This window comes from Pygocentrus nattereri, chromosome 21 (assembly GCF_015220715.1).
Source record: "Pygocentrus nattereri isolate fPygNat1 chromosome 21, fPygNat1.pri, whole genome shotgun sequence".
Lineage (NCBI taxonomy): Eukaryota > Metazoa > Chordata > Actinopteri > Characiformes > Serrasalmidae > Pygocentrus > Pygocentrus nattereri.
This window is the reverse complement of record NC_051231.1, coordinates 8,907,706-8,920,311: the sequence shown is the minus strand read 5'-3', so window position 1 is coordinate 8,920,311 and position 12,606 is coordinate 8,907,706.

Genomic DNA, 12,606 nt, shown 5'->3' with positions numbered 1-12,606 from the left:
ACCAGCACCCTGGACCAGACTTGAGGACTCTACACAAGTCTTTGCAAAAGTGCACTAAAGCTCACTTTGTAGTACATATTTTCTCAGCTTGTCAGTCAAATTGGTTTCTCCTAGTGGGGGTGCGCATTATGCCAAAGGTACATCCTTCTGCGAATGGGTTTCTTGGTGCCTCTGTCAAAATATCTCCTCAATCTCCCTATTTAGTAGTCCACCCGCCCCGGGACAGAGTCTAGTCAGTAACAGCAGGGGGAAAAGAGAAATTTGGCAAGACGGAGGGGGTTGGGCACCTCTCAAAAGTTATCTCTCGCCCTGTTCCCCTCCTTTTTTATCTCCCCTCTCTTCCGTTTTGCCTTGAAGTTCTGTCTTTTTTTCCTTCTTCCCGGCTGTCTGTGTGGATCCCCACAGCTGTAGTCCTGACTATTTCTCTGAACACACGCTCAACATTCTCTCATGCCAACTTAATTGAAAACATATTTAAAAAATGTGAAGATTTGCCCTTTTAGCCTGGAGAGGCAGCCCCTCTGGTAATTTAAAGCCACTTGGCCTTTCGAATGGCACATTTGGAGGTGTGAAAGCTCTATGAATGTGAAAAGCATTGGACCATCTCGTAGTCTGAGACCTGCAAGCAAGAGAGAGCAAAGCTGCTTGTGTGCATGCAGGTGGGGGAGACCGTGGCAGGTTATAACACAGGCATGAGAGATATTATTTATATGACATGAACTGACTACTGTTTCTTCAAAATATGCCAAAACTGCACAGAATATAACACAAAAATTGTTTTATACATAACATTAGACTACATTAGCTACACATAACCATTAAAGCTCTTTAAATATCCCAGGAAGTACATCTTTTAAAACCTGCCTATTTGCTTGAACCAGCTGCCTGGCATTTTTTCTTGTTGTGGTGTAACTGCTGTGCCATAGATTGTCATTGGGGGGAGGGGTTCAGAGCACACATTATGTTGAAGTGCATGCTGGGAATTGTAGTGCAGCTCATGGTGAGCAAGGCTAATATTAATGGAAAATTAAAACTACTTTGCAGGCCTGACAGGATTGTGCCATGGGCCTGACTTGGCCTGCAAGCCTTATGTTTGACACATGGGGTCTTAATTGTCAGTTTCTCTAGTTTAATTGACTGTTTGTAAATTGCCTGGTAGCATCTATATTACTAAATGAAAAGACTGTTTTAGCATTAGCTTCAGATGAGCTAATGTTAAAGCCCATCTGAAGCTAATGTAAATAAGCCAACTTATTTACTTATCTGGCAGTACGGTGGTGCAGTGGGTTGCGCTGTCACCTCACAGCGAGGAGGGCCTGGGTTCGAGTCCCTGGCCGGGTGACTGGGGTCCTCTCTGTGTGGAGTTTGCATGTTCTCCCCGTGTCTGCGTGGGTTTCCTCCAGGTTCTCTGGTTTCCTCCTACAGTCCAAAGACATGCAGTCAGGTTGATTGGACATGCTAAATTGCCCCTGTGTGTGAGTGTCTGTCTGCCCTGCGATGGACTGGTGACCTGTCCAGGGTGTATCCTGCCTTCTGCCTGATGACTGCTGGGATAGGCCCCCGCGACCCTGAGGGAGAAGCAGCTTTGAAAATGGATGGATATTTACTTTATCTTGTTTAGTCCCCATTAATTCTGATTATATCCATTTCGTACTTTTTGCTGTAATGACCAATTATTAGAATTAACGCTATGAATTTCTAAGTGGAAACTCCAGCCAGTTTCCTCAGGCAGTTAGTCCTCTAGCTAACCATAACGAATTAACATTGCATGCTGTAAATGTGATTTGTGATTTGTTTTAATTGGTTTTGGATCCTGGTTCAGCCTCAGTCTTGCGGCTACTACAATATTAGAATGAGCGTTAGCAAATACAATAACCTAGATAAAGTTTAGCTCATCTTAAAAGATGTTAATAATTCTGACAGTGGTCTTCCATATCATTCAATCAAAACCTTTCAACATTGGTAATTAAAAAAAAATCCTCCAGATGATCAGAATAGCGTGGGGCTGAAATATATGCTCCCTAGTAACACATCTACTTTTCTAAGCCCAAAAATTTGGAATAATTTCAGCAAGAAGCAGTCTTTGCAGAAACAAAACACGATGCACAACCTAGATAAGATGTCAGGACAGACCAGCTTGCCAGCAGAGACCACCACAGTCACCACAAAGGCAATGTTCTAATTAATGTAAAGTTTTTAAATAAATATCTCTGTTTTCAAAGCAACATCTGGATCAAGCATGTTTGTAAATTATAAATATAGTGTATATAAAATGCTTAAATTACTCTGGCCAAAAGTTCTTACATTTGACCACAAGATTGACAAGTGGCCAGTCTACTGCTAATTTACTGCTGCTGCCATTCTCACTGCAAGTTTGTTGTGAGTAGTTATGTTGAGTTTTTCCTTCACTTGGTGGAGAATGTGGCACATAGAAATCGTTATTATTTACTAAAAGACGTGGTCTTATTTTGCAAATGGTGAATTTCATATGTAACTTTTAAACATGTTTACTGTCATGGACTCAAACCTCAACCATTTGGTCGTTATGTTATGTCTCACAAGACTAACTGCTTATCATGACATTGGACCATCTGTCACCAAAGGCTCTTCAACTTCTAGACTAAACCTGGCTGAGGGTCTGGCTGATAAGGCTGCCTGTATCCAGAAGCTAAAGATAGCCTAGCCACATTTACTCAGACTCCTTAAAAATGACGTTGTTGTTATTTGGTTCCACCTGTCTGACTCTTCCTCCCCGTTTAACCCAGTCAGCTGAGTCACGCTAACAGCTTTGAAGCTCTGTCTGGCTGGCACAGCTTCAGTTTAGGAACTTTGCTTGCGTGAAATATTAATGGTTCCTTCAGTGTAAGTTACGGTCTCGCTAGCACTTCAGCAAGACAACTTCCTGGAACCTCGTCTTTCAGCAGCCATTTCCTCCACCTGACAGGCAGCAGTGCTGCCTATATGAGTCCTGACTGCATCTTGGCTCACTTTGTTACAAATGTTGAAGCCCTATTAAGGTAGGCTACTGTTAGCCTGCCATTGCTCTGTGAACAGTAGTCGAAACATATTGTCCACCTACATTGTTCCTGCCAGGCTGTTCAGTGTAATGCAGCGTGATGTGGCATTTCATGCTGCTGGATGAGTTAATCGTGTTCACCAGTGATCCTTGTGTTGCTAGTCTAGGCTTTCCTTCTTGTTGAGCTGACCATCAGAGAAAAAACAAAAAGAGATAAAGAGGAAGCATTAATACAACCATATTGTAGAAAACCATATTGTCCTCATTTTTAAAAATAAATACATTTGGTGTAGCATGTGTAGCAACATCAACATCATGCCCATGCAATCTATTGCATTTTAGCTCCATCCATGCAGAAAAAGCCCAGGTAATAGACGACACTGAAGTTATAAAGAGTGTTTCAGCCTGGACCATTTTGTGAATGAGGCACAATACATGACAACCAATCAGACCAGAGCTCATTTCCCTATATGAGTCTAAAAGGCACTGTAAAACATTCAGTATAATTCTAAGGAATAATAGTAAAAATGAATGGTAGAAATGACTTTTTTGATATATAAACATAGAAGTGTAGTAAGTGGACTTCAATAAAAAAATAAAATAAAATAATAATAATAAAAAATGAGTATATAGGCCCTTTGCTAAAGTGTACAAACGAAGTACTGCTTCCAAAGTAGGCTGACACGAGAGGCTGCCTCTTTAAGGACATGTTTACACAGGGCCTTCATTGAATTATCCCCCTCTCTTCCTCTCCTCCCTTTCCACTCCGGGGAAATAACACACCTCGAAAGCTGAGAGACATGGGCTTGTCACTTTTAAATCCTCTCTGATGACTTGACAAGATGAGAACTACTACCTGGTCGGCAACCTGGGCTCTTTCTGCATGGTAGCATGGATTTCGAACACTGGAAAAAGTGGAAGGAACAGCAAACATAGCAAAGGAGACAAAAAAGCTCAAACACAAATGTAGTGAGCAGCTTATTGGGTCATTGCAATACACTGTGGGTCCACTAGGGGCATTGTCTGATTTTAAGTGGCCATTGGCAAGCATACAGTTCTCACTTACACAGGGGAAAATGATGGATGATGAAGGAGAAAAAAATATGAGTATCAAGAAATATTTGTTGGCTTCTATTTAGAAGGTGTGAAAAATCGAGCTTGGCAGGAATGAAACTCCAGTTTTGACCGGGTCAGTTTTGGTGGAAGGGGTATTTGGAACAATGCCTGAGAAGAACCACTTTTATAAATGACATGTAAGCATATAGAACATTTTAAAACTTGAAAGAATCCCAATGTAAGGTCATTTTTAAATACCAGTGATGCATATTTCCTTGAATATTCTGCCCAAGCAAAGACCTGTTTAGGAATATTTCTAACAGTTAACTTGCTCATGCTAATGTTGGTCCAGTTTCCAGATCAAAAAGGATTCCAGATGTAAAAAGGGTTTTCAATGGTAAAATGGCTCTGGCATTTCAAATTTATTTATATCATTATATTCTAAAGGCCACACACTTGCTTTTGACAGTGAGATTTTCCCAAATTAAAATAACATTCAGTTCAGTAAATGTACTAATAAATAGTTTTACATTTCAGATGTAAAACTTCCAGCATACATAGATTTCATGTTACGTTCAACTATGGTGCACGTTTTTGTCAATTGTGCTCTCTTGGATTCCCAACCATGTATGGCTATAGCATCACCAGTGATCAATCTCCTGGATGGAGATTTTGCCACACTTTGACATTGGAATTTGTGTCCTCGACCAATAGTGCAACCCACAAAGGAAAGACTATGATGCATTTTTTCTGTTTATGGTTAGTGAGTTATCTAGCTTGCTAACTGCTGGATTAGCTCCTTGGCTGATCACAGCTGCACACCAGTCACCACACTGCTGCCTTTTTTCCCCTGCTTGTCAGTGTGCAGCAGTATAGTGTCATGAGTACTGAATTATCTGGTGTAATTTTGTTTATTTTTGTGTTTAATGCTGATGGTAGGCAAGTTAGCCAACTTGCTAACTGCTATGTTAGCTCCACTAGTCACCCCAACCTTGCCAAGATTTTACCAGGCAAATTGCAAATTATCGCAGCTTTAAACCAAATACAATCCAATAATGAAAGCTGGTTGGTAATTGGTCGTCTATGGAACATGGCACTTTGCAAATCTACACTTACAATGAAGGTTTTTCAAGGGTTCTTTAGCTGAACCAGGAACTATGAGTTCCATATAGAACCATTTCATGCTTAAATGGTTCTTTGCATGGTGGAATGGTTCTTCAGACTGATGAAGAATGTGTGGTACACGGTTCTGAATCACAGCTTGACATTATAACAGTACCAGAACTGTTTTTGGTGCAATAAAGAACCATTTTCAAAAAAGTTCCAAACAGAACTATATACAACACATTCTCCGCCAATCTGAAGAACGATGTCACCATGCAAGGAACTATTTAAGCATGGAATGTTTCTATATAGAACCCTTGGTTCTAAGTAGAGCCATTGCTTCTCCTAAAGAACCCTTGTAGAACCATCCTTTTTTAGCATGATGCCAGTGAACTCTGAATCCAAAGCATTCTTCAAACTGAAACATAAAAAGTGAGTTAAAGTAAGTCCATATGTTTCCTTTCTCCTCTAAACGCCATTCGCTTTATACAGTCCCTCTTTTCATTAACATCAGTGAACAACAGCTCGTCCTTCAAGGAGGATATCAGGTATGCCTTCCAGCCACGGCTGCAGTGTCTATCTAGACTTTACCTTTACACACACAGAATATCTGCCGTAATCAACCGCTGTAATTGATTTGAACAGTAGGACTTGGAAGGGGTAGTCAGCTCCTGAGGCAGAGAGAGAGAGAAATAGAGACATAAAGAGCGAGAGAGGCTATAGCTGCAGGGTAAAAGGCGGGAGAAAGGTTGGAGGCTATAGCTTTAGGCTGTGCTTTCTCAGTCAGGGTGATTACGAGTCTCATAGCTGCAGGTTTTAAAAGCCTAGCACGGGTCAGTGACAGGTGCTGTTTGATTTTCCCCTTCAATCTCCTCGCTGAGTGGCAGGACTCGCTGCTATCATACCACGCAGGGTGTGTGTGTGTATATGTGTGTGTGTTGGGCAGAAGGAGTACAAGGGAGAGAAAGAGCTTTTTAGCAGAATTTCAGGTACAAAATCTTTTGACCATAGAAGAAAAGCAGAGCTAACCTACTTTATCAGGTCTAGCAAAATGATCCCGACTCTGTAACGTGATATTTTCTTCATTATGTCTGCACAATTACATTTTTGAGAAGTAAACAAAACTTCGGAGCCTTTTGATGTGAAATGGTTCTGTATAGAAACTTAATGACGTAATGACAGTGGTCGTGATAAGAACCAGAGGTCATGATGTCTACAATGCACATTTCTGACCAGTGATGTTTTACATGCATTGTTGATGATGGTAAAACAGTGATAAATCTGAAAAAGGTAGGGGACTACTTTGCCTTAAAACAGTGTCCCAGGCATCAGCTAAAATAAACATTTCATGTAATAACTTTCTCTGTGGGAGATTTTAGAGGCAATAAATTCCTCCGACGTCTGGTTCCCATTACCACCACTGTGACCAATTCTTCACTCAGTTGGTTTCTCCAGAAAAGAGCATTTCACATCAAACAACCCTGAGTGACTTTGTTTACATTATAACTATTTAATTATGCAGAAATATGAAGAAAATATTGGAATTTGTTACCTTTAAGGTAACTGTGGTTAGGCTAGGGTTGGGATTAGGCTTGGAACTGTCTTATTAAATGTAGATACTTACATACACAGATAAGCAACAAATTAAAGGATACATCTGCATTATGATTATTATTTACAGTACTTGTCAATGTACAGTAATGACAAATTACAAAGTACTTTTACTACAAAGTACAAAGGATATGCACACACATTAGGAAATGAAAGTAGCAGTCAAATTGTTAAACTGCCAAAAGAATCAATTGTTTCAAAAAACAGACATTCTTTCAAAAACTACCAGACTAATAATGAGTAATAATGAGTAAAAATACTCACAGTTAGGTTTCCAGTGGAAGTATTAACTAAAGAATTCTCTGAAAAACTACAGTATCTTCTTCTTTCGGCTGCTCCCTTTAGGGGTCGCCACAGCGGATCATCTGCCTCCATCTTGCCCTATCTATTGCCTCCTCTACTTTCATACCAACCATCTCCATGTCCACCTTCACTACATCCATAAACCTTCTCTGAGGTCTACCTCTTCTCCTTCTACCCGGCAGCTCCATCTCCAACATTCTTTGCCCAATATATCCACTATTCCTCCTCAACACATGTCCAGACCATCTCAACCTGGCCTCTCTGGCTTTATCTCCAAACTGCTCCACCTTCACTGTCCTCTGATCTGCTCATTTCTAATCTTGTCCAGCCTTGTCACTCCCAACTAAAATCTCAGCATCTTCATCTCCACCACCTCTGAAAAACTACAGTATACAAAGTAAAAATGTGTTACATGCATGTCTTTCAAACCCCAAAATCAGTGTTTAAGTTAAACCTCATTTGGGGGAAAGTGAATGTACATCATCGTTAGCCTGGTGCAAACATGACGCTGCAAGTCCCTCAGAGACTGAATCTCACAGCCAGCTAAAATTAGCATTATAGTAGCAGTGCAGATACTTTCACAGAGTAAAAGCTTCTATATATATATATATATCATCACTAGCATTTATAAATCGCTAGCAGACTTTAATATAGATTCTATAAGGGTGGGTGGCAGATCTTTCTGCGCTGCTGCCCCCAAACTCTGGAATTCTCTACCTTCCACTCTTTGTAATTGCTGTTCTCTGTCTTCCTTCAAATCCCTGCTAAAAACCTTCCTTTTTTCCTCCTTGTAGTGTGAATTTTTAATATGTTTTCCCCTCTATCATGATGATGTGAAGCGTCCTTGGGCTTATGAGAGGCGCTATTTAACTTATTATTATTATTATTATTATTAAACTTTGCTAGTGATGAGCTACTGTAGATGATTTTAATACAAAAATAAGTAGTCTAAACTTCATTAATCCAAAAACCTCTTCATACAGGTTTGTTGGTGACTTGTTATGTCTATAGACAGTGGTTTTAAGCCATGAAAACAATAGTGTCGAATTACCAGAGAAGAGCTTTAGCAGTGTCGAGGAAAAAGTCAAGTGGACCCCCACCCCCTGCTCGTTTCATTTTTTATTGCATATATAATGGGTGCACCTGGACAATGATGCTCAGTAATGATGGCCAACAAAAAAAACAACAACATCTGGTTTATTCCACGGCTGCAGTTGATGGTAAAAGTTGGGAAAATTGAACTCTTACTGAAATGTTTTGCTGTCTGTTGAAAACAATGGTGTATCTAGTTTGCCATTGACTGTCTAGCATCTCTATTGATCCATTCATCATTCAGTCCTACATACACTGATCAGGCATAACATCATGACCACCTCCTTGTTTCTATGCTCATTGTCCATTTTATCAGCTCCACTTACTGTATAGCTGCACTTTGTAGTTCTACAGTTACAGACTGTAGTCCATCTGTTTCTCTGATACTTTGTTAGCCCCCTTTTACCCTGTTCTTCAGTGGTCAGGACCCCCATGGAGCCTCAGAGCAGGTATTATTTGGGTGGTGGATCATTCTCAGCACTGCAGTAAAACTAATGTGGTGGTGGTGTGTTAGTGTGTGTTGCGCTGATCTGAGTGGATCAGACACAGCAGTGCTGCTGGAGTTTTTAAACACTGTGTCCACTCACTGTCCACTCTGTTAGACACTCCTATCATGTCAGTCCACCTTGTAGATGTAAAGTCATAGACGACGGTTCATCTGCTGCACAGTTTGTGTTGATCATCCTCTAGACCTTCATCAGTGGTCACAGGTCGCTGCCCACAGGACGCTGTTGGCTGGATATTTTTGGTTGGTGGACTATTCCCAGTCCAGCAGTGACACTGAGGTGTTTAAAAACTCCAGCAGCACTGCTGTGTCTGATCCACTTGTACCAGCACAAAACCACCATGTCAGTGTTACTGCAGTGCTGAGAATGATCCACCACCCAAATAGTACCTGCTCTGTGAGGGTCCATGGGGGTCCTGACCACTAACAAAGTATGCAGAGAGACAGATGGACTACAGTCTGTAATTGTACACCTATTTAAGTAGAGCCGCTAAAATGGAAAATCATATTTACAATATGTGAAATTCTAAAATACATGTGCTAAATATGCTTAATTGGGCCATTTTTGAACATTTAAATATGCACATATAATTAAAATGTTAAAATGTATGCGCATATGCTCTATTGTGCAGGTGTGGAGCAACGTCAGGTTAATACTTCTAATACTTCCAATTCTAGAGTTTCTACTATCATTTTGTTTTAGGATTTAAAGATAAACAGTTACATAACAACTTAATGCATTATCTTACACAAAAATCGAGTATTTTTGCCTTCTCCTGTAAAGTTAACATTTTGGAGGAACTTGTTTTCTTTTGGACAGCATCAATAACAATGATAGTTTCATTTCTGAGTATTTATACATATGTCAATATATAATATGTGAAAATATCTTTTGAAAAACGAAATATATGGCAAGATATTTCCTTTGCACATGGGGGACGAGGCTTTAAATCAAACCTGCATGTGTATATGTATGTATGAGAAAGCAATACACAGAGGTACTTTCTCCTCCTGCTTTCTCTTGCTGATGCAGTTGCGGGTCATAAGTCATTATTTTCACATTTGAATTCAAATTAAATCCGTAAAAATTGATATGACAATAGAGGCGGCACTAAATAAATAATACTGACATCAGCCAAATTGTTGCCGAAACGCATTTGATTCGCATGGAAACGAACAACGACTCCATTCAGCGCGAGCCATCCCATCCACAGCATTCTTTTCCAGTGATGAGTGCAGTAATGTCCCGAGGGCGAGAAAGCTCTGTTTCCTTTCCTCTGCGTAATAGCAGGACGTGCTGGGTGTTAATTATGGGCCGCCGTGATTTAGGATGTCAGTTTTATAGTCATAGAGTTGCAGCTGCCCTCTACGCTCTTTCTCTCACTTCTTTTCTTTTTGTTTCCGGCAGTGATCTCTCTCTCTCTCACACACACATACACCCCCCACACACACACACCATGTAATCTGCGTGTTTACTTCAGGGCCAAGCTCCGGCTGACAGGCAAGCGGATAATCCAGCCATGGCAGGGAGAGTCAGGTTTGATGGAGGGAGCCAACATGTACACACAAACTCTCTCAGATAGACAAACTTTCTGGCAGGACTTTTTCTTCTGCTTGTCCTTCCAGAGATTTTGTATAAAACACTGAACAGGGAGACTTTCCTGCTCTAGTATGCAGCTGTGGAGCCACATCAGCTTGGCTCTTTTAGTTCTGTGGTTATTGTTGTTATTTTATTATACGACTTACACTGCATGGCCAAAAGTATGTGGACACCTGTCTATTACACCTTAATGAGCTTGTTGGATGTCCCAGTGGCATTAATTAAGGAGTTGGCCCCCTTTGCAACTATGACAGCCCCCACTGTGCAGTTTGTCCATGTGAATTTGTCCATTCGCTCAAAAAAGGTCAGGCACTGATGCTGGATGAGAAGGCCTGGCTCACAGGTGTTCAGTGGGGTTGAAGTCAGGGACCTATACAGGCCACTGGTGTTCCTCTACACATCTCATCAAACCATGTCTGCTCCAAAGTCCAGTGTGGTGCTTTGCGCCATTCCAGCCGACGCTTGCCATGGCACATTGATCTTAGGCTTAAAATTAGATCACTTAGGCTTCCAGTGCACAGTTCTTGTGCTGCTGTTGCTTCCTAATTCAGTTTGGAACTCTGTGCACTGTTAGAAATAAAGGTTCTGTTCAGGTACAGTTTTTGTTAATCAAGGTACAAACAAAGTAAATGTATCCTCAGATGTACAGCAGTGGTTTTAAGGTCCAGTTGTGTACCTTAAATAGGTTTTTCCAGGTGAAAATGTATGTATTTGTATCTTTTTGTTACTTAATGTTTTAAAACGCAACAGTAAAATGAAAGTCTGGAGACGAGACGGGGTGCGTGGAGTAAATACAACAAATGCTCCCTGACTCGTTATGACTTGTTATTTGTTTTCAATTGAATTGTCAGTATAGTAGCCAAACGTAAGTAAATACGTAGGTAACAGTCAGTACTCTTTCCACTGCTGGTTTATCCATTTCTGTGATTTATAGTGATAGACATGCCAAAGAAACCTCTACATGCAGCCTGTTCCCTTTCTGGGAGCCCTCAAACCAAGCCAGGGTCCCAGGCCTCAAGTGATTAGAAGTGCAGTTCCACAATACAGGTACTTAACGTTCGCCCTCCCCAACCTGCTCCGTCTGTAAAGCACCCTCACGGAACTATGCTAGCTAATTAGCGAATGGAGGACAACAGCCGCTAATTAGAATCCATGTCTATTTCCACCGCTCTTTCAGGCAGCACTCCTCTGAATAAAAAACTTTCTGAATGTGGTGATTTATGTGTTTATGTTAATGGCGGAGGTCCTTTTGTGTGAGGGCTGGGAGCTCAGGTCTGCTATTTATGCCCGCCTCTCCTGCCTTCCCTCTTGCATCTGGCAGTGCCCCCGGAGTGTCACAATAAGCCTACAACCTCAGCGAATCAATAAGCACATCAGCAGGTAGAGAGTGTGCACAGTGAAGTGCACCCCCTACATCTATAAAAGCAGACTGAAAAATTACTGCTCATAATAACAAGACTAGCCAATCTAGCACAGCTGGTGGTGTTCACTGTTTTTAGGACTCTAACGGGTTTTGTATCCATTATGACCTATTGTACCATCATGATTTTCAAGGCTGGTTTAAAATATATGCATTATTAGGTCACATTTACATCAGTGGTGAACTGTGACTGTTAGAGCCAGGCCTTCAGCTCGAACAGTAAATATCATAACTCAGGGAAAAGAGGGAAACACCTAGTGCTAAATTCTGCTAGTGCCTCTATGGGATTCTAGTGGTATGTTAGCACTAAGCTAACAATGATCAACATGAACATGTTTTGCCAAATCAGAGATGAAACGTGGACATTTGAAGTTTGTAAGAAACATTTTTGTTTAAAGCTTCCAATGCTCATAAAGGCATACATACATGTTTTTTATTTCATGCATCTGACTGAAACACATTAGTCCAGCTACCACTTGTATTTCAATTTTTTAAATGGCATTTTCTTGAAAAATCTCAAAATTGGTTCCACCCATTCTAAATCAAAATGTGATTGGTTGATTCTTGTCAGTTCCAAATTATGTCAATGATTTACTTGATGTGATAATGCCTTTAGTTCAGCTCCTGAAGACCTAACCAATGGGAGAGCTTGCTTAGCTGGATACCACAGGGGGAAAAAAATTATTATGTAATATTTTACTTGGTATTTCAAGAAAAGAATAGGCATTTTCATTTGGCCTAGAGGGGCCTGAAGATTCCTCACTGGTTAACACTAACTTCCCTCAATGTCTGTGGGATCATGCAAGCAGTACTAGGTCTTGCTTCCCCTTTGATAGTCCTTATGGGGCAAGTTTTGTTATGACAAAGCTAGCAAAACTGACCACTGGAAGCTGTCATGA